Here is a 25,230-nt window from a genome sequence, read left to right as displayed (position 1 = left end):
AAAACAAATCACAGTATACAAAATATAAAAAGGCCATAAAGTAATACAAAATACAACAAGTAAAAAGCAAACTAACCTTTCCCTCACAGCAAACTATAGCAGAGTCTGAGTGAGCCTTTCCAGTAAAGCTGAATTTTTTTATTTTACCCCTTAAACAGAAGGTTTAGTTCCTAGCTCCATCCCCTCAGATAACAGATTATTAATTTTAACTGACCTGATGTAACTTATGTGTTACTCCTTAATTGACCTATTCTAATTTCTGTCTGACTCACAAGAGACAGAGCTGTTGTCACTTTTCAAGTTTTAATATGCAGGTAAAAGCAGAATACAAGGAAAACAGTAAGAAAACAAACCACAGTATACAAAAGAGAAAAAGACAATAAACTAATACAAAATACAAGAACTAAAAATAAAACTAACCTTTCCCTCACAGCAAACTGTAGAACAGTCTGTGTGAGCCTTTCCAGTAAAGGTCTGAAATGTTTTATTTTACCCCTTAAATAGAAGGTTTAGTTCCTAGCTCCACCCCCTCAGTTCACAGATGATTAACCTTAATTGACCTGTTGTAACTTATGTGTGACTCCTTAATTGACATTTTCTAATTTCTGTCTGACTCACAAGAGACAGAGCTGTGGTCTGTTTTCAAGTTTTAATATGCAGTTAAAAGCAGAATACAAGTAAAATACAGTGTAAAGAAAACAAATCACAGTATATAAAATAGAAAAAGACAATAAAGTAATAGAAAATACAACAAATAAAAAGCAAACCAACCTTTCCCTCACAGCAGTATGCTGTTTTACTGAAGCATCTGTGCCTAAATTGTGTATTTATAAATCTTCTGCTACTTTTTTCTCATAATTGTATTTTCTAGTAATTTCTGCTTGGTCTGGTGACACAATCTTGTAGATCTGGTCATAATTGTGGTCATAATAGTGGCAGTATCATGATTTACTTTAAGAATATGTGCCTTATCTGTGCATTTGTAAGCCATATGCTGCTTTTTTGTCATACTTACATTCACTGGTAATTTCTGCCTGGTCTGCTACCATAATCTTTTGTCTTCATGCCTTTACTGATTTTATTTTATTTAATTTTACCTTTATTGTTTGTCAGGCTATCAAGAGAAATTGGTTGATTCTGAAAGCCAATGAAAATATAATAACAATTGTTGGGGAACAGACTAACTTTTGTTTTAAGCATGCCATCGCTCTGTAAAGGCAGCTTTGTCATTGCCCCATATCTACAGTGGGGGGGGGGTGGATATCTCACAAAGAGTTGGAGCTTTTCCTTGTAGGATGTGCAATGCATGTACTGCTATTTCCTCAGAAAGTTTTTTTTGTTCATCATGTGACTGGCAAGAGGTTTTTACCCAGATTATATGCTGAATGTAAGAGCACACATTTAGTGTACTTAGCTGTCTGTAATGTCTGTGCTCATTTTTATGTTGGTACAACCAAGCAATCCTTGAAATATTGCATTTTGGAGCATCTCTGTGACATACAAAATGTTAATATCAGTGGTGCACTAGCTAAACATGTTGATACTTTCTCTGCTCATTCTTTTAAATTTTTGGTTTTGAAACTGGTTAATAATGGCCTATGGGGAGGGGATCTTAGAAATAAAACTGAACTCTCTTGAGACTAAATGGATTATTAAATTACAAGTGGATAGGAGCTATGGTCGGTCCCTTTAAAACCAGTTTTAAAAGCTAGGAGATTGATGTACTGATTTTTAATTGTCTTTTAATTGTTTCTTGTTAACTGTTTTTTGGAAATCTTAATTGACTTTTAACCTTGATTTGCTGCTTTTCTAACCTTTGAGAGTATTTGAGCCTGTGTTTTTTAGTTTGTTCTGTGATCTGATGAAGGGCACCCAGGCTGAAAGCGCTTATTAATAAACTATTGTATGCTGGACAGCTTTGTTAGTTGGTTCTTCTGCTTTTCTTGTGTTATTTTGTTTGTTGTGTTGAACTGACTTTTAGCCACGTTTTTTATATTTTATTCTGTTTTATCAGGTTGTATTTGATGCCTGGTCTAATGATAGATTCTTGTAGTTCTATTTACAAAACTGGCAGTATTGTGTTTTACTGAATGATCTGAGCCTAATTTGAGTATTTATAAATCCTTTGCTGCTTTTTCCTCATAACTGTATTTTCTGGTAATTTTTGCTTGGTCTGGTGACACAGTCTTGTAGATTTGGTCACAACAGTGGCATTATCATGACTTACTTTAAGGATATGTGCCTTATCTGTGCATTTATAATCTGTATGCTGCTTTTTCTCATAATTACATTTACTGCAAATTTCTGCCTGGTCTGCTACCATAATCTTTTATCTTAACACCTTTATTGAATAATCACTTGAGATACAGACAGACATTTATATAAAAGAAAAAAAAAACATATTAGCATGCTTCCAGTTACATACATTATACATCACATATGCTCTTTTTCATAACTATTATTAATCCAACATTACACAAATTGCTAAATTCTTGTCTTCCCTTAAACCTCACTCCTCCTCTAAAACATTACTCTGCATATACTTTTCTCACAATTTTTTTCTATATAATTAGCTTCTACCTTTTTCTAAAGATCCCACTTCTGGTTCTTTTATCTCTTTTGCAATATTAAATACTTCAGATACAGTTGGTTTAGACTTTGATTTCCATTTTTCCAATAATTGCTTTTTTGGCAGCCACCAGAATTAAACTTAACAAGGCCTTACTATGTTTAGGCAAGTCAGATCCTGTATCCCAACTAAAAAAAAAATCCTTAGTTACACCCATTTGCTCACACAATATTTCTGACAAGGTACGCTGCAGGGAACTTTTAAAGTCTGTCAATTCATTACAGTCCCAAAATATAGGTTCCCAGCTATCTGTTTCATCCCCATTACAAGTCCAACATTTGACATCTTCCTGAGGAAAAACTGTTTGGAGTCTGCTTAGGGTGCAACAGTACCTATGCACACACTTCCAAGCAAAAATGCTCAATCCTTTAGATGTTCTTGCACATTTGGGATCCATACATATGTTTTCCCACTGTTTCCTTGTGAATTGCTTATCCAATTTATCTTTCCTATCTTTTCTAACCTCCTCTGATTTGTCCCTATAATTATTGTATAATATTTTATATGCCCCACTAATTATCCGTTTTTAACAGCAGCTTCTGTTCTTGATTCAGCTGTAAACCACTACCAGAGCACATCTGTCTCTTAAGATTCCGCTATCCCTTTCTGTCTGCCTACATTCTGATATCAATCTGTGATAGGGAAGGAAGTCTCTAGCTTGCAGTCCAAATGTCTTCTTGGCCTCTTCCCATTCTATTACTTTTCCCTCTCTAGCTATTTGCTTCCAATACTTTGGTTCCTTTGCCAGTTTTCTCCAATAAATTGCAATTCCCGCTTGCCTAACCTCTGTACCCCTAATTGCAGTAATCTCTGTCGGCAAGAAATCCTTTATCCATTCTCATGTTGGCTAAGTTCTTAGACTGTAGTCTGCTACTTTATGAATATAATTCTGTATGACTGTTGTTATTCTCCTTAAGGATCTGCATCCAAAATCCCACTCTCTCCTTATTTCTAGAATTTTCCCTCTACTTCATCACCATCCCTTTCTACTTCAAATTATAACTTTCTGCTTGTTCTATGTATATCAGCCTTAATTGTGTAGCTCTAAAATATCCCTTCAAATCAGGTAAACCTAAATCACTTTGTTCTATTGGAAGGCTCAACTTATCCAAATTGACCTTTGCCCTTTCCCCCTCCTAGATAAATTTCTTCAACTCTTTATAAATTGTTGTCCACAACTTCTCTTCTGTCTGATAAAAATATGCCTGATCTGTATATAAGACTAAATGGATTAGAAACATTGTCATTGCTTGTATCTTCTATCTGCTATCAGTTTTTGTATTAACTTTTCTTTAGTTCTTACACATACCCTTATCTGCCATAACAGAATAATTTTTAATCCATACTCCTAAATACTTCATTTTATTGATTTTATTGTGTCCCATAAATATGACTATTGCTGAACAAATTCATGTGTGGCTATAGTTTACAGCTATAACCTTTGCTTATCTTCATTAATTTTATATCCTGAAAAACATGAAAACACTTCAAAATGTTCCATAACACTGAGATGCCCTTTTCTAGTTTTACCAGGTATGAAATAATATTGTCTGCAAATAAAGCCAACTTTTCTTGATTACCATAGCAATTATATCCTTGAATTTCTGAGTCCCTTATTTTCTTTGTCATTGGCACTAAATAATAAGCAAATAATAAAGTAGAAAGGCTACACCCTGCCTGGTTCCTCTATTCAGACACAACTTGTCATAGAGGAAACCCTCCTACTTTAATGTTTGCCTCCAATCCCTCATATATCCTCCTGATTAACCCTATTATTGTATCATGGAATGCAATTGCTTCCATTGTCCTACTCATAAAATCCCAGCTTTATTCTGTTGAATGCTTTCTCTGCACCAAGACCCATCAACATCAGTGGTATTTTCTTACATTCTGGTTTCCTCTGGATCATCATTATTCTATTAATGAAGTCAAATGTTTACCTCCCCTCCACAAAATCACACTGACCTATATCTATCAATTTTGGCACCAACTTTGCCATTCTTTTAGTTATACACATAAATACTTCATAATCATGGAATTGAAGTTGGCCTATATGAGGCAGGGTCTGATTGGTCTTTGACTTCATAGATATTAAAGCCACTACATATTTCTTCCAGGATGTGGGTGCTTCCCCTCCTTTTAAAATACTGTTAAAACAAACTTCCAGTTCTTTACCACTTTCTTCCCTCCTACCTTTCAAACATCTACAGGAATACCATCTATTCCTGTGGACTTCCCTGCAGATTGATTATACTTCTCCATTTTACCTCATCTTCTCCTGCCTTAACTGTTAATTGTTGAGCCTCCTCTACCTATACTTTTGGCATACTTAAAGGAGAACTTCATCTTCTCATACAGTTTACCTTGACTCTTAGGTTGCTTTGATCCCTACAATATGGTTCTAGTATTGTGTAGGTACCAGAACTGTTTGTACTTTATAAAACTTTCACTTCCAAGCCTTGCAAACAAAGGAAGGGAAATACCATTCACTTTTGTAAGCTTAATTTCTCACATAATTTGCAAGGGAATCTGTCTGTGCCTATATGGCATACCACAGACACAGATAAATCGGTAGTCAGGTACTGCTGACACTCTTATATAGGTAATTAGTCCTGCTGATATCAGGAGCTCAGTAACTGCTGTAAAAAAACATGAGAGATGTGAAACTGTTTTCCACTGTCTTTATTGCAGAGAGGAAGAGAACATACACTGATTCACCACTGCTTCCAATGCAGTTATACCTTTCATAGCAAAACAGAGTAATTAGGTCAGTCAGTGGTTCAAAGGCAGTTGTCACTTCTATTACATTTGCAGCATCACAGTACTGAAATGTTAAACTTTAAATGTTTGTTGTTTATACCACATTACATTTTAAGATGACTTGACATTAGTATCAAAGATGTCTGTGACATTTAGAGAGAAGTCAGAAATTTGTTTTTCTTGTAATTTTTGTAAAGTATCAACACGGTTACCATTTTTATACCCTCCCACCGCAATAGGACAAAACTATCCAAATCAGGACTTCTCTGCAGGAAGTGAGACAGGTGGCAACCCTATCAACTAGGTGCACTGATACAGTTTATAAGAAGGTATTTTATGCTTTCTTGTGACATTCTTCTAGAGGAAGACGTGCATCTGGTGCACAGATCCTTGGAAAGAGACATCTTTCACTGGCTCGGATCCTTACAAAAGTGGAGTTCAATGAGCATTATCTAGTAAACAAAGGAAATGCAACAATTGAAGGCAACCATGATGTACACCTGAATTTACTTTAGCTAACATGTGCTATGTGCCATTTCATTAAAACATTATGAAAGGAAAATCTGAAGTACTTTAACTAGTTATCTACATAAATAAATGAATGAATGAAAATGAAAATCTTTCCATTGGCACAGGAGAATAGAATTACTTCCAAATCCTTTCCTTTCCTATCCTTTCAAAAAATAAAAGAAACAGTCCTGTTGCAGAAGGTATATAAGATGACAATGGCTGACACTAATCTCATTATTTGTCAATGGGATTTGAATACACCGCTACTTCCTTGTGTCTAATATGACTCATATAAAATAGACTTTAAATGGATTATGGGAAAGAGAAAGGCTTGAAGGAAAGCAAGATCATATTGTTATGTCAAGCCACATTGGCTGCCATTTTGCAGAAAACATATTAAAATTCTATAAGTAGTAGTCAGAGTGGTTTTGAGGTGTTAATATAGCTCAGAAAACAAAGATAGAATGAAAAAAATGGATTCCCTTGGCAAACAATGTTCAGATGTCTCAAATGTATTGCCTGTACCTATAGTCAGCTTATCTCCGTGGAAACATAAGAACAGAATGTACAGCTGCCCTCAGCTGCAGACTTCCCAACTCACACTGAATATTTATTTGCTAAAGGAAAATGTTTCATTACATTCACAGTCTTCTTTTACTTTTAGAAAACCCACATGCTTATACACAAAAATGTTTTTAGATTATGCCAAGGGCATTAACCCAGACATTCACCTATGAAAAAGTAAGAGAAAACATCTCAACTCTACATATATTATGTTTAATGGACTTTTACACCCCATCCCCCACCCCAACAGCCACAAATTACAGCATATTAAAGTAAACACGCATTTGTCCAACCTTTGTTCTCTTTTTACATTGTAATACCTACATTTCTTAAAACTAAAAAAGAAATAAAAAATAAGTATGGGTTAACTTTTGTATCTTTATCACATACAAAAAATAACTTTACTATATAAAATGCAATTTATATCAAGAAATGTTTTATACAAACATTGCTAAGAACACAAATTGTTTTACTTACAGTTAGTCTTTTAATTCTCCTTTTCCTTCCAAACATTAATGACATTATGGGAGTATATGGCTTTCACTCCCTCCATAGGTTTTACATAGTCAACACAAGTCCGATTAAAAGTCCAATACTTCTCAACCACTTTTCTTTTAAAGCCATACTTCACAAATGCGATTGATGCTTTGCTGTCTCACATTTATTTACTAATTTCAGTGGTGCTAGTCTTCTTCCTCTTCATCTCCATCTCTCAACCCCAGACTCTTGTTCAAGTCTAAGTTACTTCCGATTCTTCTAGTCAACTCCTGGGCCTTTTTCTGTTTTTTAAGCATTTTCCTTTGGAACACTGGAAAAGATTTCACTAGCAAAGTCTCCCTATGGACTTTATTACCTTAAGAATGAGAAGCAGAGTCCATTTATGTTTGATGGCACATTTTATGCTGGACAAACCTTTGTGTTTCCTCCTTAGACTGTTCTGCATCAAAAATGAGTTTGATCTTCCAGGAAAAAATATTCTGGAGATAGCTGGATACAGCTGCTTGAATTTCACACCTGTGTCTCAAGACTCCCTGATTGGTGGCATATTCTTATGTCTGGTGTACAGTAAATAATCATTTTCCACAAACAGTCTACTGTCTCCAATATTTAATAATTTTCCCTTCTGCTGACACAGCTTTGTTAAGATCAATTCTTTGTGCTGGTATGATTATATCTTTACTAATACAGGTCTTAGCTGCTTTCTCAAGCCAAGTTTTTGAGCATACATTAATGTGCCCTTTCAATAAACAAACCCTGTTGTGGAATACCAGTCCAGTTTCTTATTTGTGCTTTCATAAAATTAATACAGTGTGTTCCTTCCACTTTCTCTGGTACAGTGGATAGTCTCAGTTTTTTCCTGCATGCCGTGCCAACCTTTTCTTAATGTCAGCATCTGATTTTTGCAGTTTTATCAGTTCTTCTGAATATATATATATATATATATATATATATATATATATATATATATATATATATATATATATATGGTTCTACCTGACATAGTCGAAACCACACAACACCGACAACCACATCACCGACCACATATTCGACAGTGCATAAACACGAAACCACACATAACCGACAACGAAATAACCACACCACAATAACAATTAAAAACAAAACACATCCCCATTCCACAAACCACACACACAACACAAGCACACCAAAATCCTTACAAGCCACACTAAACCTTACTAACTCCCTAACCTAACTCAATCTCCACACTTACCTGCCTCGCACCTAACGTCCGTACTACATACTCACACAGCCTTTCCCCATGTCGGCATCCTCGGCGTTGGTGTTGTCATCCATCCGGTCGGTCTTCTGCATTGTCGATGTTCTGCCACTATATATATATATATATATATATATTATTTAAAGCTTCTTCCATTTTTTTCCAGCCTTTTGCTATTTGAGTCGAATAAGCCCTTCAATATTTATTTTAATAATTTTTGAGCACATTTATTTTTTCCTCTAAACTACTGGAAGCCATCTCTTGTAACAAAGCTGGAAATTGAACTGATTTTTGCTGAGCAGCTGCAGGATTCTTCCCAGTTAGTGTTTTCTCTTCATCTTTTCTGGATGATTTTTTTTTAGAGTCTCTAAGTGTCTTTGCTGGCTTCCAGGCAGTGTACTTATTAGCCAGTAACATAATTTTACTAAAACTAACAGAATTACCAGCCCTTATCTCTCAATTTCTTTTTTCACACAAGAAAGAGCTGAAGTTAAGCTGTTGATCAGTGTGCAGCCATCTTGATTCACTTGGTCTGGTGCAATGATTTTGTATTTGTAGTTGCAATAGTGACATATTATCTTTGCTGCATGATTTGTGATGATTCAACTGCTTAAACTTCAATTCTGTTTTAAGTCTTATTATTCTGTGTAGTATTTATCTGTTTAAAGCTGCATTTACAGACTTAATGTGTCACTTGAGTGTTATATTATTACATCTTACCCCCTCTCACACACACACACACACACACACACACACACACACACACACACACACACACACACACACACACACACATTGCAATGTTAAGTATTGCTATCCCTGCTTCTCCCTCCTATTTGCTAAACAATTAACACTCCCCTGATCCCATTGTTAAACAAAAGAAAAAACTCCAAAGTTCTTAGCCTACCTCAAACCCTAGACTTGTAACTTGATTCACAGTGGTTAGAAAAGTATGAATTTATACAGGTTATCCACTGGCTAATTTACTGGCTATTTTTTCATTATATTTTTCTTTATCTTGTCTGTTATGCCATGTACTAAGCTGCAATTACCCAGTTTGTTTTTTTAATTCAAGACTCTGAGAAGTTTGAAAAGCACTATGCTGACAGAAATTAGTTGTGCTGATTTTGGAGTCCTCTAGGCATTCCAAACAGCATTTTTCATCAAAAAAGAAGAAAAAAAAAACTGTGCTGCGTGCAATGCTGCCATTGAACCAAACCTATTCAGTGGAAGAACCTTTTTCCCTATGTGGAATGTATTAAATCTTCATAACATAGAAATCTAAGTCAGAGACTTCACTAACCCCCACTGGGTATAAATTAATATAACTAGTGCTGCAACTAAATCAGACTAGGATATCTATACCTCCCAGCCCAAGAAATGTGGCACCCTTATGCCTTAGTAGCAGGTTTACTTACAGAAACCCCTGTGCTCTAAAACAAATTCAATTCCAAATGATTATAGTCATCCCAGCCTGTGAATCATTCCTGTTAAAACATGGAGCAGCATTTTCCCACAATTTCTGCAACCAATCAGTTTGAAATGGATATTTTGAGAAAATATAAAAATTGTCTCATTTGACTGATGATAATCTACTGCTGAAACAACACAATGCAGTATGTGACGGATGCATGTATTTAATATCACCGAAGGCAAAAATGTCACAAATAGACAACTCACTCATCAGGCTCATCAGCAACATACCTTCCACCACATACCACACAGCATACCTCACTACATCCAGCATAATGAACATAACTCTTCAAATGTTGAGGTTCTAAAGATTAACTTGCCCAAGCCTCAACGATCCTCATGATGCAACACATGCAATAAGCACCCTCAGTAACACTCTAGGTTCACAAACCTACCACCACACATAGTGCAAGGAGTACCAGAGTCATGGATGCTGAGACCATAAGGCAGGCATCTACCTAACCAAACCTAGTTATAGGTGTCTCCATTGGAAGACATACAGATATACCTCTTACCAGGCTAAGGAAGTAGTAACTGTTAGCCACTTGTCTGATGCCAGGATTTCATAGATCATAAATACACACTCAAGCCTTTGAACAACATCAGTGTCGGTGACTTATGAATATGATGTACCATCACGGACTGTATGAAGACAGAGATGATGGAGCTCTCAGACTGTGTATCAAATGCTAGCATGGGCCTAGCACTGAGCAACATTCTATGTTCTCTAAGAATGATGCTACAATACGAGCATAAAAAATTAACTTTAATAATTGGTTTAGTCTTTGGTGTGATTTTAAGTGGGGTCCAAAATCTGTCATCCTGGGAGGACATGATCAACAAGCCACACACTGCTTTTCCAGAGATGGCCTACACCTGTCACCTCTAAGTGTTAGAATGTTGGCAAGGCATTCTCCTCCCTATAATGCCTTTTTTAGGCAATGACAACCAGATAAACCTACCAGCATAAACAAACAAGTAAAGGAATATATAAAGGTGTCACTAATCAATGCTAGGGCCCTAAACAATAAAATCCACTTCCCACAAACCCTCCTCACATTGGAGAATGTAGGTATCTGTATAGTGCCTGAGGCATGGTTTAAAATAGCAGAAAGTACTCTGGATGTGCAGGGCTATAAAGCCTTTCACACATTTAGAACAGCCACTGTGCAGAAGGGGAAGAAAGGGGGAGAGGTCGCCATCTTCATTCAAGGAAGACTTACATCAAGGCTGATTAAGTAGCATGATGCACTGGAGCTCTTTCATGCCCACATTACAGTCAGAAAAGTACTTACCATATATTAGCAAGCTTTAAAACTTCCTATATGAACCAAGAAAGCCGCAATGCATATTTACAAAAACTGGACGTTCTCAGTATTAAACTGAATACTAGTTTCCTATGTGATTTTAGCTACACAACTATAAACTGAGAAACCTACACCATCGCAAGTGCGCAAGCACAGAGATTCCTGGACTTTGAAAATACAAATGCCCTAGAGCAATTAGGCAAAGTACTGACTAAGGAGACCAGCATTTTAGACCTTGTCCTTACCAATATGGAGGTATCTTGCACAATGCTTTGTGTATCATCATCTCTTGATAGGCCCAATCATAAAGCTGTCTGCTTTGAAATAAGATTGAAATCAGAGGCCCCCTCCATCCATGGCTCCTTCAGAAACTTTGCCAAGACAAGCTATCTACTCTTAAGTGACTCAGTGGCAGGCTTCAAATCCCTACCAAATACAGAAAACATTGTTACATACATGGAAGCATGTAAACAGCTGCATGGATGTGGCTGTCCCTTGTAGAAACAACTTCAGAGAAAAACTCCAGAAACAAACCTCTGGTGGAATTATAATATCAATAAGCTATATAATAAAAAGAAAATAATACCCAAAACAGTAGATCCCTCATTGTTAAATTAAACAAACATCTCAGGTGATTGATCAAATCCACCAAATCTGAAGTGAAAATAGCCACTTAAGTTAAAGAAATCCAACTTTTTAGTTATGTTTGTTATATCAAGAGAGCAATCAGCAATGGACTGAGCTGATTGCGAACATTAACCTTCTTAGAAGCTGTAGACATAGTTAATCTACTGGCTGATAAATTCAGCTTAAACTTTACTCCTCTCCCTCTACAGACCACACCACATGAAATACCCAAAACTTGACACTCCCCAGCTATTAACACAAGGCCACATCTTAAAAGCACTCCCTAAAGCAAAACTTACTGTATTGATGGGTCTTGAGAATATCAATGGATGCATATTGAATAGCATAAAGCATAATTTAGCCATATCCCTACCAACACTCTTCAGCTTTAGCCTCCATATAGGTTTTGCACCAAGTGAATTGAGAGCAGCAACAATTATTCTACTGTATAAGGGAGGACCCTCCAGTGAATCAGGAAATTATAGGCCCATAAGTCTGATCAGCCACTTAAGCAAAGTCATGGAAAGACTTATCAAGGAATTAATCAATTAGGACATAGGAAACCTCCAAACATTGGAGCCAACTCAGTCTGGATTCGTCAAAGGCAGGTCAAGCTTACTGAACCTGCTGGACTTTTACAAAAAGATCACCAAAGCTAAGAATAAAGGTAAAATGATACATACCATCTAGCCAGACCTGGCTAAGGCTTGTAACACAATTATCTACTCTGGCCTTGTAGAAAAATGCAATAAACCACAAATAAACCCTTGCATTATCCACTAGATCAACAAATGGCTAAAAGACAGAATTAAAGAGATCATAATAGGTGAAGCTGTCTCCACTAAAAGACCCATTACCAGTGATGTCCCTCGTGGCTTGGGGCTGGGATCTCTACTGTTTTGCATCTACTTCTTGGAAGATAAAATTAATACTGAGGAACTCTGCTTGGCCAAGTTTGCAGATGACTATAAGCTAGGAGCAGTTACTGAATCTCCAAAAGACTTAAACATCCTCCTGGAGGGCTTATCCCAAGCCAATAACTGGTGTCTAAAGCTAAATGCCAAAAACTGCATTATTATATCCTTTGGGAAGTTGACTGCCAAGGGAAAGTACTTTATTGATAACAGTCCCCTAAGAGTCAACCCAAATGTTTGTAGTCTGGGAAATTATAAAGATTGTGATCTAACTTTCTAACAACGTGTCCACTGTGGTGAAGAAATCCTTCAATATTATGTAGCTCATTAGCAAAGGCATTGTTAACAGGTCTAAAGATGTTACTGTCCCCCTTTACTCAGCCCTCATAAGTTAAATCATTGAGTATTAACACCCCCCTTTGGCATGTATCTGTCCAGACATTTTCAGCAGCTGGAACACCCACAGAGATACCTTATAGAAAGGATACTAAGCTTAGACAATTTACCCTACATGGACCACTTTAATGTCTTGTCACTATACACAGTCTCTTACAGACTGCTAAGAGGTGATCTGCTTCTGGTATACAAGGCATTCTCTAACCCAATACTGATGGACCTACAGCATATCAGAAAATCAGGCAGCATCAGAAACACTCATTTCAGGGATCTAAACCTGGTCTGCATCATCAACAGAACTGATTGGAGGGACAGATATAGCTTGCAGAGGATGCCATTACTTTGGAACAGACTCCCCATCCATGTTAAACAAAGCTCATCGCTGTCCATCTTCAAGTGCAACTTGGATGTATCTATGGGTAATAAGAAAATTATCCCAGGGCTCTCCCTTGTACTAGTAATGGACAGAGGTAGCTCCTAAATTATTTAATCCAGGACTGGGGACTTTCTAAATATCTATTGTGTGATCCTAGTTACTACCACTAGTGATACAGTAAACTCTGAGTTAACCAGCACCCCATGGGGATTGATAGATGACAGATAACTGTAGTTTCTGGTTGCTTGAAAGTTACTATTAAAATAGGCCTGACTAATATTATATCCTATGCTATTTGTTTGGTTTGACTTGTTCTCCGGTTGGGGAGAGAGGGAATTTATTTCCATCTTCCTTTTTAAAACTCTAAAACTCTAAAAAAATGTAAGGCATGTCTCTGTGGGTGGAAAGCAGAAAGTGCAACACATGAAAATTGTACTGTATTTCTTCATTTTTTTGTTGGTTGCTTGAGAGTGCCTGTTGCTTGAGTTCCATTTAACTGAAGGTTTACTGTAATATAAATTTCGTCCATGAAAGGGTAAGGTTAATAAAATACTAAATGAGATAGGTAGTTCCAAGTACTGAATGGGAAATTTGTCTAAGCTTAAAATGGCCTACAAAGACAGTTAGTCTAGTATTAACCTATGAACCTATAGTAGAATCACTGTTATTGTCATAGACAAGAACAATCTGAAGGCCAGCTGGCACAGAGGTTAGCATTTTATGGGATTTGGGCCACTCTCTTTTTGAAATTTCTGAGTGATAATTGCTGCTGCTGTTGCCACTGTCTCTCTCCATTATTAGAAAAAAAAGAAATATCAGTAATATAGCCTGTAAGGCAGTGTGATATATATTAAGGCAGGACATTGCTAAGTATATATAACATGAATGGAACAGCATGCAAAATCAGCACGTTAAGCATAACCAGCATCTAGCAAAAGTCTAGGCCCATTAATTTAAAAAAAAACTTTAAGACTCTATTGTCTTAATTTTGAAATAAAAGTAATTGGAACTCCAAAAAGATCAAAAGGTGGATTTTTTCTTTTGCCAGACTCAGAAATACTAAGCAATGTAAGAAGATGAGATTTGTCTATGCTACCATAAATTAAGTATTAGATTTTTTTAAGTAAATCAAGCTGCCATGAAGTTATAAAACGTGCATTATTTCAAACATTTTATATGGATCAGTATGTTTTAGGAAAACAGAAGCACTGAAGAACTTGCCACAAAAAATAAAATATTCCAAAGGGAAGCCCTGTTTTACTGGAAGCCAGTATTTATAGTGGCAAACTGCTCCTAGAATTTATCTTCTTCCATTTCCACATACCCTGATGACATACTGCTCTATAACTCCATTGGAAATCATATTGGGAGTGGCCAGCATTTTATGCCAAAGATCAGGCTGAGATTTGTTAAGGTATACAAATGCACAGCAGCAGCACCAGCTGTCTAAGCAATGCAAATGGAAACAGCTGGCAGTTTAATAAAATGCAATGGCCAAGCAGTATGCCAAGGTAGATAAAGCTGTACAAACCACACCAAAGGTGTAGTGAGCAACAGGCAGAAACAACAGAGTAGCATACTGTCATGGGAAAGTACATAATATATAGTATTAAACAGGGACAAACATTTAAATAATAAGTAAATAAAAACAATAGTCAAACAATACCCACAAAGAGAACATTATTGAAAGGCATCTTTCAGGAAACCAGATTTACTGAGATGCAGACCAGAAGAAAAAACAATGTGTAGTATTAGAAGTAGTAAAATATATTGGAGTAGGATGCTAGAGTGCAATATGTTAAAGGAAACTGGCACTAACAGCTTAGCAAATGAGGACATGTGCAAAACAGCATGCAGAAGAATTCAGGCACAATGGAATCCCATATAAACAGGTAGGGTACAGCCAGTCTATATTGGTGTAACATGACAAACTCTATGTAGGGCAATACACAGCAGTACAGGAAATGTAACCTGTCACACTGGAAGAGTAAAGAAGGTCATGAAAGCAGAGAGTAGTAAATCCAAGTGCATATGGATAGACACAGGATGATTAGCACACATTATATCATGCACTCAGGCATGCCTATGTGTAATAAGGGCAGAGAAGATCTCACACAAGTGGCAGAGGTGGAAATTATAGCACATGTGGAACAGAGTAGTGATCTGTTTATCATGAGATGCCACATACTTTTGTGAGAGGAGAACCATTTTATCAATCTGACATACCAGTACAATCCAATGTGGCCAGCACGGGGTGATCATGTGGCATTACAGGGCATATACGGAGCTGTTTCAGTCACCAATGCTTGCTATAGACAAAATAACATATGTCAGCCAACACAATACTCAGCAGAAATGATGGAACAGAGTGCAAGCATGCAAAAGATAGTATAACACATTTCCACCACAATATTGGGAGTGTAATGAATATATGTAGCTATGGTTAGTGTTTGGTATCATATGCACATAATGCTTATATAAAGAACATGGAACAGGGAGTTACAGGCATGGCACATGGGGTATGCAGGGAGGTATTAGGTTAATATAACAGAAGATGGAGAGAGAATATGCACTAGAGAAGTCACTGAGGTGAATTGTGCAGAAAGACAGAACAGAAGCAAGTGAAGACAAGGACAGAGTATATATATATATATATATATATATAGATGGACCATGTAGTACACGTTTACAATTTCTCTGAAAGCAACAAATGTGTCAAAGAAACAATGTGAGAGATAATACAATAATTAGTCTAGATCATTGTGTGCATTGTACTTAGTCAGCCACTGTAGCTAGATAGCATGTTCATATAAGTTACTGAGCACATGCAAGATCAGTGCCATTTTATATAGTCAGTCAGAGTGAATGCAGGCATGAATGGAGATGCACATGCAAATGTGTTTGAAGTAATGAGTCAGTCAGTTAGCTTACGTATATGTTCCTGTTATAGCTCTTGATGCATTTATGTACAATAAACAACTTGAACCCATCACAGTGCCTCAGTGTCTCATTTGAATACAAGAGACATGTGACATGGTGCCAGAAGTGGGATACGAAGTTGAAGCAATTTGCAAACCATGAGACACGCAGTTAGAATTGGAGGAATATACAGGAGCCAACTCGCAAACAGGTCAGTGGTTATTCAAAGGCACTTAAACTTGTTGAAATATTTTTTCAGTTGCCAAATATATGGCGAAGCACTCAAAACATTCAAAATAATTACTCAGACAAATTAAATGTCCAAAATTGCAGCATACTGCTAACGTATTCGAAATAAATGCAAAAGTGTTCAAAATAATTTCTGAAGTGTTAAAATATATGAAAAGGCTAAAACATCCACATTTTTTGCAATGTACTACTTTTTTGCATTAACTAAAAGTTTTTGAAGTATCCGAATTGTCTAGAATGTTTGCAGTGTTAAAGTAAAGCCTTTTCAGAGAGATTGTTTTGCATTTGAGCATAATTACAAGTATCTGGTCTATGCTTATACTTAAACGTATTTTGTTATTATGGCAGTTAGATTTTGCAGTCTTGGACCGTTGTTGTTTGAGAATAATATTGCTGAGAATTTGCGTGTGTTTGAGCAAGAATATGATATTTTCATACAGGCTGCATTTTCTGATAAAGACATACATATAAAGGCATTCATACTTCTTAATTTAGCAAGCTCAAAAGCCAATGAGAGGGAAAGTTCATTTGTGTATGCACCTATCGTGTATGCAGGGCAGGGGGAGAACCGCCATATTGTGATACAGGCTGAAACGTGGGAAGACCGTGAGTGCTTAAAATGTAAATTCAGAGAAATGTGTAACCCTCAAACAAATATTACAATGGAAAGGCACATATTTTACTCAAGAAATCAAATGTCTGGTGAAACTATAGCAGTATATGTTACTGACTTAAGAAATAAAGCTAAAACATGCAGATTTGGTGATGTGAGAGAGGAGTTGATAAAAGATAGGCTTGTGTGTGGTGTTAAAAATGATGTAGTGATATAATGTTGAACAAAGCCATTGAGATTTGCCAAATGTATGAGCTTACAAAAATGCATGATAATATGCTTACAAATGAAAAACATGCATGCAGTGTCTGCAGTGCACTTGTTGATACTGTAAAACATAAAGCTAAAATTAACAAGAAATATAAACTGAATGAGGCCACAACACCCAACCTCATTGCTAACTGTCATAATTGTAGAGGTGATCATGAACCTAGATGAGAGAAGTGCTTAAATTTTGGTCAGCAATGTCACAAATGTAAAAAGTGGAATCATTTCAAAAGGCTTTGCAAGTCTAAAGTAGCACACACTTTTATTAAAAGTGAGCAGCTGAAGAAACAAGTAGTTGAGATACAGAGCTATGAGCAAACTTTCTATGTTGATGGTGTCCCAGTGATTAATGAAACAGTTAACACAGTAGATTATCAGTTGGCAAGAAAGGGAAATATTAGTACTGTTCAGATTAATGGGGAACTGTAGAGCTTAAAGCAGACATGGGATCTAAGTGCAATGTTATGACAGCACAAATGTTTGCCAAAGTAAGAGCTGGTGAGAAACTTGATTCAGCAAAGTGTGCAAAGCTAGTTGCTTATGGTGGTGAAGAGATTCAAACTGATGATGCAGTAGTTCTCACATGCCATTCTGCTGGGAACAGCTATGACTTCCAGTTTTACCTAGTCAACAGACATGTGCAGTCATTGTTAGGCCTCAAAGATATTTTGAAAATGGGACTGATTTCATTTAATAAAGAGGTCCACCATATAGGTTTGAACAACCATGATAGTTTTACATAAAATATTTTTAGTGAATATGCTATTTTCAAAGACAAGCTTGTCAAACTTCCAGTCACATATTCCATGAAGTTAAACCATGAAGTACCAGCAAGGAAAGTTCCAGTAGCAATGAAGAGCAAAGTAAAAGCAGAATTTGACAAAATGGTGAATTTAGGTGCTCTTCCTCCAGTAAAACAACTGACTGAATGGGTATCCTCCATGGTCATAGCTCATAAGAAAATCTCAGATGATATCTGAATATGTATTGATCCGAGAGATTTAAACAAAGTGCTTAAATGTCCTCATCATCTAATGTGCACAGTAGGAAAAGTAGCTGCTCTCATGACAAATAACACTATTTTTTCAGAGATGCAAAAAGTTAATTTTGGCTGGATCACAAATCTTCATTGTTAATGAATTTCAGTACACCATATGGTAGATACAGATTTTTGAGAATGCCATTTGGGATAAATTCTTCCAGTGAAGTATTTCAACATGTGATGGAACAAATGTTTTCAAGTTATCCATGAACTATTATAGTAGACAACATTATTGTAAGGGGCAATGGTGAAGTCGAACATGATAGAAACCTCAAGAAAATTCTAGACTATCCCCCGGATTCACGAAACCTCCGTGTAAGACTTAATATGTCTTACTTGGAGGCTGCAGTTGAATGGTATGATGTCAGCGTGCCATGAATATTCATGAGGGCATGCTGACTCAACCATAACTCTTACACGGACTGAGTAGGAAAGCAGGGGGCGTGTCCGACTGCTGAACAGTCTAAATGTCCATGCCCCTGCAAGGTTTTAAAAAGCATAATGTCAACACACAAGAGCGAGTTCGCTCAAATGTAGTTGCACCCAACACCACACTCCCTGACACTGTAAACCCCCATCGCACTTATATAAAGTAAATAATATTTTTTTTTTTAAATCCATGATATAGCTGCCCGTATTTGCGCATGTGTGCGTGGGTGTGCCCATTGCTTAGCTGTAGTTAGTAATTCCAGCATGGAAGAGCATAAGAAAGAATGTTTATGCAAATCACACCAAATTGCAATAGTGTAATGGTAGAGCATATGCACAAAGAGGAGGCATTCACGGTTCGAGTCCCACCACTCCCCTTTGTATTTATGTTGTAAATCAGTATATGAAATAATACCAGACATATATGATTAAAATATTAATAAAAGCAGTGAAATGGCCAATGTATCAGTGAACAAAATATATATTTTTAAAGGATCCAGATATATAATAGCCTGCCGTTAAGCAGCGCTTTACTCAGCTAAACAGAGGTGCCCAAAGTTTAAAAGCGCTTTACCCAGAGCAATACAGGTGCCAATAGCTTAATAGCGATTTACCCAGCACAATAGAGTTGGCCAAAGTTTAAATGCGCTTTACCCAGCACAATGTGTTTGCGTGGACGTGCGTGCCAACCAGGGCACCGTAGGGCACCGGGGAGCAACATAGAGCTAAGTTGCTTAAACGCAGCCACATCCCCTAGCCTGTCTAGACAGTATTAAAATAAAAGAATGACAAGGCTTGAACCCAGGACCCTGTGCATCACAATCAAAGTACCGAACCATTAAACCATGACAGCTTAGAAGAAACAGCTACTATTAGCATACATATACTTAGAAATGGTAGATTAACCATTACTAAGCATGTCTGCAGTCAGCCTAGAATTCTCAAAAATGGCCAATCACAAAAAGTGCGGGAAATGCAGCATATTTAAGCCCCATAGGTGGGAATACTCACCATAACTGATTGTAGCTCACATGTGCAATCAGAATGGCAGGTGCAGGAGAGGGTTCATGCTTCAGAGCACAGTGCTGGGGCATCGAGGAGTCAAAATACATGGTTTGGCTCCTTGTCCACCGTCATGAGTCCAGACACCTGCAGGGCCAGTTCCAAGGGATGGAGTACAAGGCTGAGGCTTGGAACCGGTTAGCTCGTGACCTCACCAGTGCCACAGGCATTCCTTGCACTGGTGAGCAGGTTTGTCACCACCATGCAGACCTGAAGAGATGGAAGGAGGACCGCCTAAACCAATGGATACAGGAAGCCAATGGGATGCAGGATGCCCCACGACTAAGTAGCCATAGAATGCAGTATGTAAGAATTGATAATTGATTCTGTATAATGGATAGGTATATCTCAATATCCCTTCATTTACTTCACAGCTGCAGGTGACCGTGCTGCGAATCAGCAAGCCTATGCTAATAGGCTGCAAGGGCTACGCCACCAGGCAGATTAGTGAAAATTCTGCATGTTTTGTTATATAAAATAGGGGAGAGAGCATGAAATAAAGTGTTGTAGTACAATAATACAGCCATAAAATGGCCTGAATAAGTCCTCTGCATGTACTGTCATACAAAATAGTCATAGTGCCAAAATAAGAACGTAGTAAACCATTAAGAAAGGTAACATATATCTGGAATAAAATCTCTGCAGGTACTGTCATATAATATATGTGAGTGAGCCTGCAAATGTGTGCTCTAGCCCATTAATGAAGGTATAATATGTCTTGAATATGTCTGCCATATGCACTGTTATAACAAATAAAGGAGTGAGCCTGTGGAAAAGTGTGTAATGTCAGTAATAAAGGTTTAAAACCCAGAGTGTGTGTGTGTGTAAGTCACTTAGTTTGAAATGTTGTTGTACCCTTGCATTATACAAATAGTACTGTGTTAGAAAGTGCTGGCAACCCAGAGTTCTGCAGTCCCATCTACAGTGGGTGATGGAAGTGCTAGTAGCTGTGAAGCATATATACAGTCCTCAACAGTCAGTTACTGGTTGGCATGCATAAGTAAATCTGGCACACGAGTAGCATGCTAATATGTTCCCCAGAAATGTGAGTGTGCTTCAATAAGTGCAGGGTTCTGTACAAACTGAAGTGAAAATGTCATGTGAAAACATCCAGATATGTAGATAAAGAAATATAAATGCAACCATGAAATATGTAGCAGTAATATCTGCATCTTGGACAGTTAGTATGTCAGATATAGGTCAAGTATATATTGAACTAGCCAAACCCATTATACAACATAATGCATGGTGGCAAGTGTAATAATACATGTAGGGAATCTACACTTGAAGTCACTAGGAATGTAGTGTAGAGTAAAAGTGATTATAAGGTGATAACTGAGGTTTTTTCTACACCCTACTGTTTGTGCATAAACCATGCAATTCCACACCTCAATGGATATGTGTAATCTTAAATATTTGTTGGGGCATATGTCCTATTGTTTTATAAATATTTGCATTCATGTTGATGCATGTGCCCTGTTCAAACACCACGTTCATGGTGGCCTGTTGCTACCAAGCATCCCTGCATGCTGTTGGAATATCCACTGTCGTTCAATATATGCATGTGTTATGCTTGCTGTTCAACTGTTGGAACCTTGGTGTGTTGGGTTAATGGGAATATTACTGCATGCTGTTACAACTAATCTGGAATGCTGTTGTTTATGTTGCAATTAAACACACCTAATCACAGAACGTATGGGAAGGCCGGTCCCAGCAGACTCACCTGTCCCTCCTCAGTTGGCGAGTGCACCTGGCACCAGCAGCTCCGGTGCCCAGCCCGGGCTCCCCTCCTTCATTGATCCTGTGCCACCTTTGGGTGGTAGCACTGCAGGGGATGGGGCTCGTCCCCGCCGTGCAAGCATGGGCAGAGAAGGGTCACATGTCACCTTTTAAAGGGTCCGGGCTGTGGTGCATAGGGAGATCCAGCGTTCAGTCGCTGATCCCCTACGCCAGCTTGAGGCGAGAGTGGCGCATCTCTCGGGTGAGCCTGCCCATCCTACTCAGCCCCCAGCACAGCCACCCTCGGGGCTGTGAAGGTGCAGTGGTGACTGCCCATGGGTGGGGATCTCAGTTCCACTGTTACCATCTGTGGGCTCATGGGCTTGCAATTTCCAAACAACCTTCCCCATCAATTGTGTTCACCCACCCCCATGTGTCAAATTCCGCCCCTGTATGCATCTTGTTTGTCTTGTCTGTTTACCTCCCCAACCTGCCTCCCCAAATATAACTACATCCCCTACCTCACATTCCACTCTCACCTGAAAATAAAATTAAAAAAAAGGGCAATCTGTTCCCACAAAAAAATTACAACCCATACATAGCTGCCCATTTCGCACACATGTCCGCCGGACATGTAAACTGATAATTATAATTGGCAGTACAACATACTCTGTTGTCCTCACCCCTCTCTTAGGGGTGGAAGGTTGCAAATTTCACACCAAATTACGAACATATGCACAGCTGTTGCTGGTAAAGAAATGGGCAGCTATGGGCCTTCCCTACACCCTTCCTGCACATCCCAGCTGGTTTCCCTACTGTCTTTCCCTCTTGTACCCCCTTTTTTACCACTTTCCTATCTCCCCATTTTCTTTTCTTTCAAAGAAATTAGCTTGGGGGTTAGTGGGAGTAAGCACTTTTAAGCAGTAGTTAGTGGGGGTGCGCGAGTGTGAGCTTGTGTGAGCTTAGCCAAGCATCGCTAAGCATCGCGCAAACTCACGCAAACACACTTACAACTGGTTAAAAGTGCCTTAGTCACTCTGTATGACAGGGCCCTTGTATTGCTCAGCAGCAAAATAAAATACACCTGTCAGTCTCTAACCCCAGACCTTGCGCTCACCAATCTGCATGAAGTACCACTACACCACAGCAGATATACAATAACTTGGTGCTGAAAGAAATATATCATGCATTAAAATGAGTGAATCTAAAGGGAGAATAGGAATGGCATAACACAAATCGTGTTCTGTGGCCCTTAACCAGCAAGTGTTGTGGAATTGCATGACATGATTGTGAAAAGAGAACCAGCCATGCTAGTAGGGAATAATGTTACAGTAGCACCTTACAAACCCCACATATTATCAGAGCAGGATAAACACTGGCATATTTGAATAGGTCAGAGGCCAGACCTCCCAACTATAACTGGTGTACAGGGATGTCCCTGATTTGCAAACAAATGTTAGCTGTGCCCCTCAGACTCCCTGTGAAATGTAGTAACAGTAGGCAGAAAGGTGGGGAATCCCACTTAATGATAAATGTCAATAAGTGAGAGTAGACACTGCTTGCACATCAGAAAAGGTGTAGTAATACATATGCTCAGAATCCCCCAAAGTCTCAACTGCAAAATATCTGAAATATATCACAGGTGTATCCCACTGATATGTACCTTTCCCTGAGGCTGTTCAAATATATACCTGAGAGTATCTGAGGCCTGGAAGAGTCAGAAACACACAGGCATATCAGCCTGTCTGCTGTTACACACTCTGTGAATAGCTGTAGAATGAATTCCACAAGCATGCCCTTATGTAGGAGTACAACACAGAAATATCAAAGGATGTAGCCATGTACTGCTAGCAACCATCTGTGACAATGCCATTGTTCAGGTGCTGAAAAGACTGGTGTGCTGCACAGTCAATGAATACTAGGCTAACCTCTGTCTACCATCTGGATATGTCCACAGGTGGGAGCTACTCAGACAGATTACTAGCCTTTATAGACTTACAGGTACACAGCAACTCTGCATGTTCAGCAAGATAAACATCATATGATAATAAATAATGCACTCTGCAGTTCTGCACCCCTACCCAAAGGTACTATACACCCGTGTAGTCAGGCACAACCAAGGGTGTAGGTAGGCATACACAGTAGTGAAATATGCCCAGTTGTCCTGAGCAGACTGTGCTAATGTCAACACAAACAAACCACAAACTGTTCAGAAGTGAGTAACATACTAATGACAGTATAGAAGTTCACAAACAGTGCATGTGCCTGATATTCATAATTGGTAGTACAACATACTTAGTTGTCTTCACTCCTCTCTCAGGGGTGGAAGGTTTCAAATATCCCTCCTAATGTATTGCACATGCACAGCTGTTGCTGGTAAAGAAATGGGCAGCTATGGACCTTCTCCACACCCATCCTGTACATCCCAAGCTGGTTCCCTACTGTCTTCTCCTCTTTGTGCACCCTTTATCACCACATTCCTATTTCCCCATTTACTTTTCTGTCAAAGAAATGAGTGCAGGGGTTAGCGGGAGCAAGCACTTGTAAACAGTAGTAAGCGGGTTTGCACCAGTGTGCGCATGTGTGCACTTAGCTTAGCATTGCTAAGATATGATAAGCTAAGCCAAGCTTAGCTTAGTATTGCTAAAATAAAATAAGCTAAGCTAAGCTTAGCTGAGCATCGCTAAGTGTCGCGCAAACCCGTGCAAACCCGCTTACACCTGCTTAAAAGTGCCTTAGTCACTCTGTATGACAGGGCCCTTGTACTGCTCAGCAGCAAAATAAAATACCCTTGTCAGTCTCAAACTCCACACCTTGGACTCACCAGTCTGCATGACGTGCCACTAAGCCACAGCAGATATACAATAACTTGGTGCTGAAAGAAATATAACATGCATTACAATGAGTGAATGTAAAGGGAAAATAGGAAAGCCATAGGAATACATTGCAATAACTACTGTTGTATGCCAGTTAATTCTCTAATTTGAAAAGAAAGTACATACTCCCATGTATCCAGTGCTAGCATTAGGAGGTGTGAGTAAACCTACACACTGAGAAGAGTGTACTGGAAGAAACAACAGTCAGGTTTCAGTACAACATGCATTTCACTGGCTACAACCCGGCTTCAGATATGAGACATATACCAACCTTCTGACTGAGAGAACAGTGTCCACAGCAAACAAGCATGGTCTCCACCTTGCAAAACTGAAAGGGCTATATGCCTACCTAACCTATCATTTTATAGCAGTGTCCTGAAATCACAGTGAGAACTGCAATTACCACACAGCAGGCTGCATGCAATTACTAAATGGTGGGCACCAATTGGTGCAGAGGCCATCACATGCACATGTGCATATACCTAGAAAAGCAGCCTGTATCTGCTGTCCACACATGCAATAATATCATTGCACCAACTGGGAGAGAGAGAGAAAGAGCGTGAGCGAGAGAGACAGACAGAGACAGACAGACAGATGGATACAAACAGGCATTAGGAGACAGACACTGAAAAGAAAGACCAACACACAGAGGAAACCAAAACCAAAAAAAAAAAATCTACACCTACAACAGACGGAAGTGAGGAATACAAAGGTAAGGTATGTAACAGATATGTATTTGCTGACATCCGAATGATGCGTCTGA

This window comes from Protopterus annectens, chromosome 3.part1 (assembly GCF_019279795.1).
Source record: "Protopterus annectens isolate FY-2018-M chromosome 3.part1, PAN1.0, whole genome shotgun sequence".
NCBI classification, from domain to species: Eukaryota; Metazoa; Chordata; order Ceratodontiformes; family Protopteridae; genus Protopterus; species Protopterus annectens.
The sequence above is the reverse complement of the archived record's forward strand: the minus strand, read 5'-3'. Positions refer to the sequence as shown.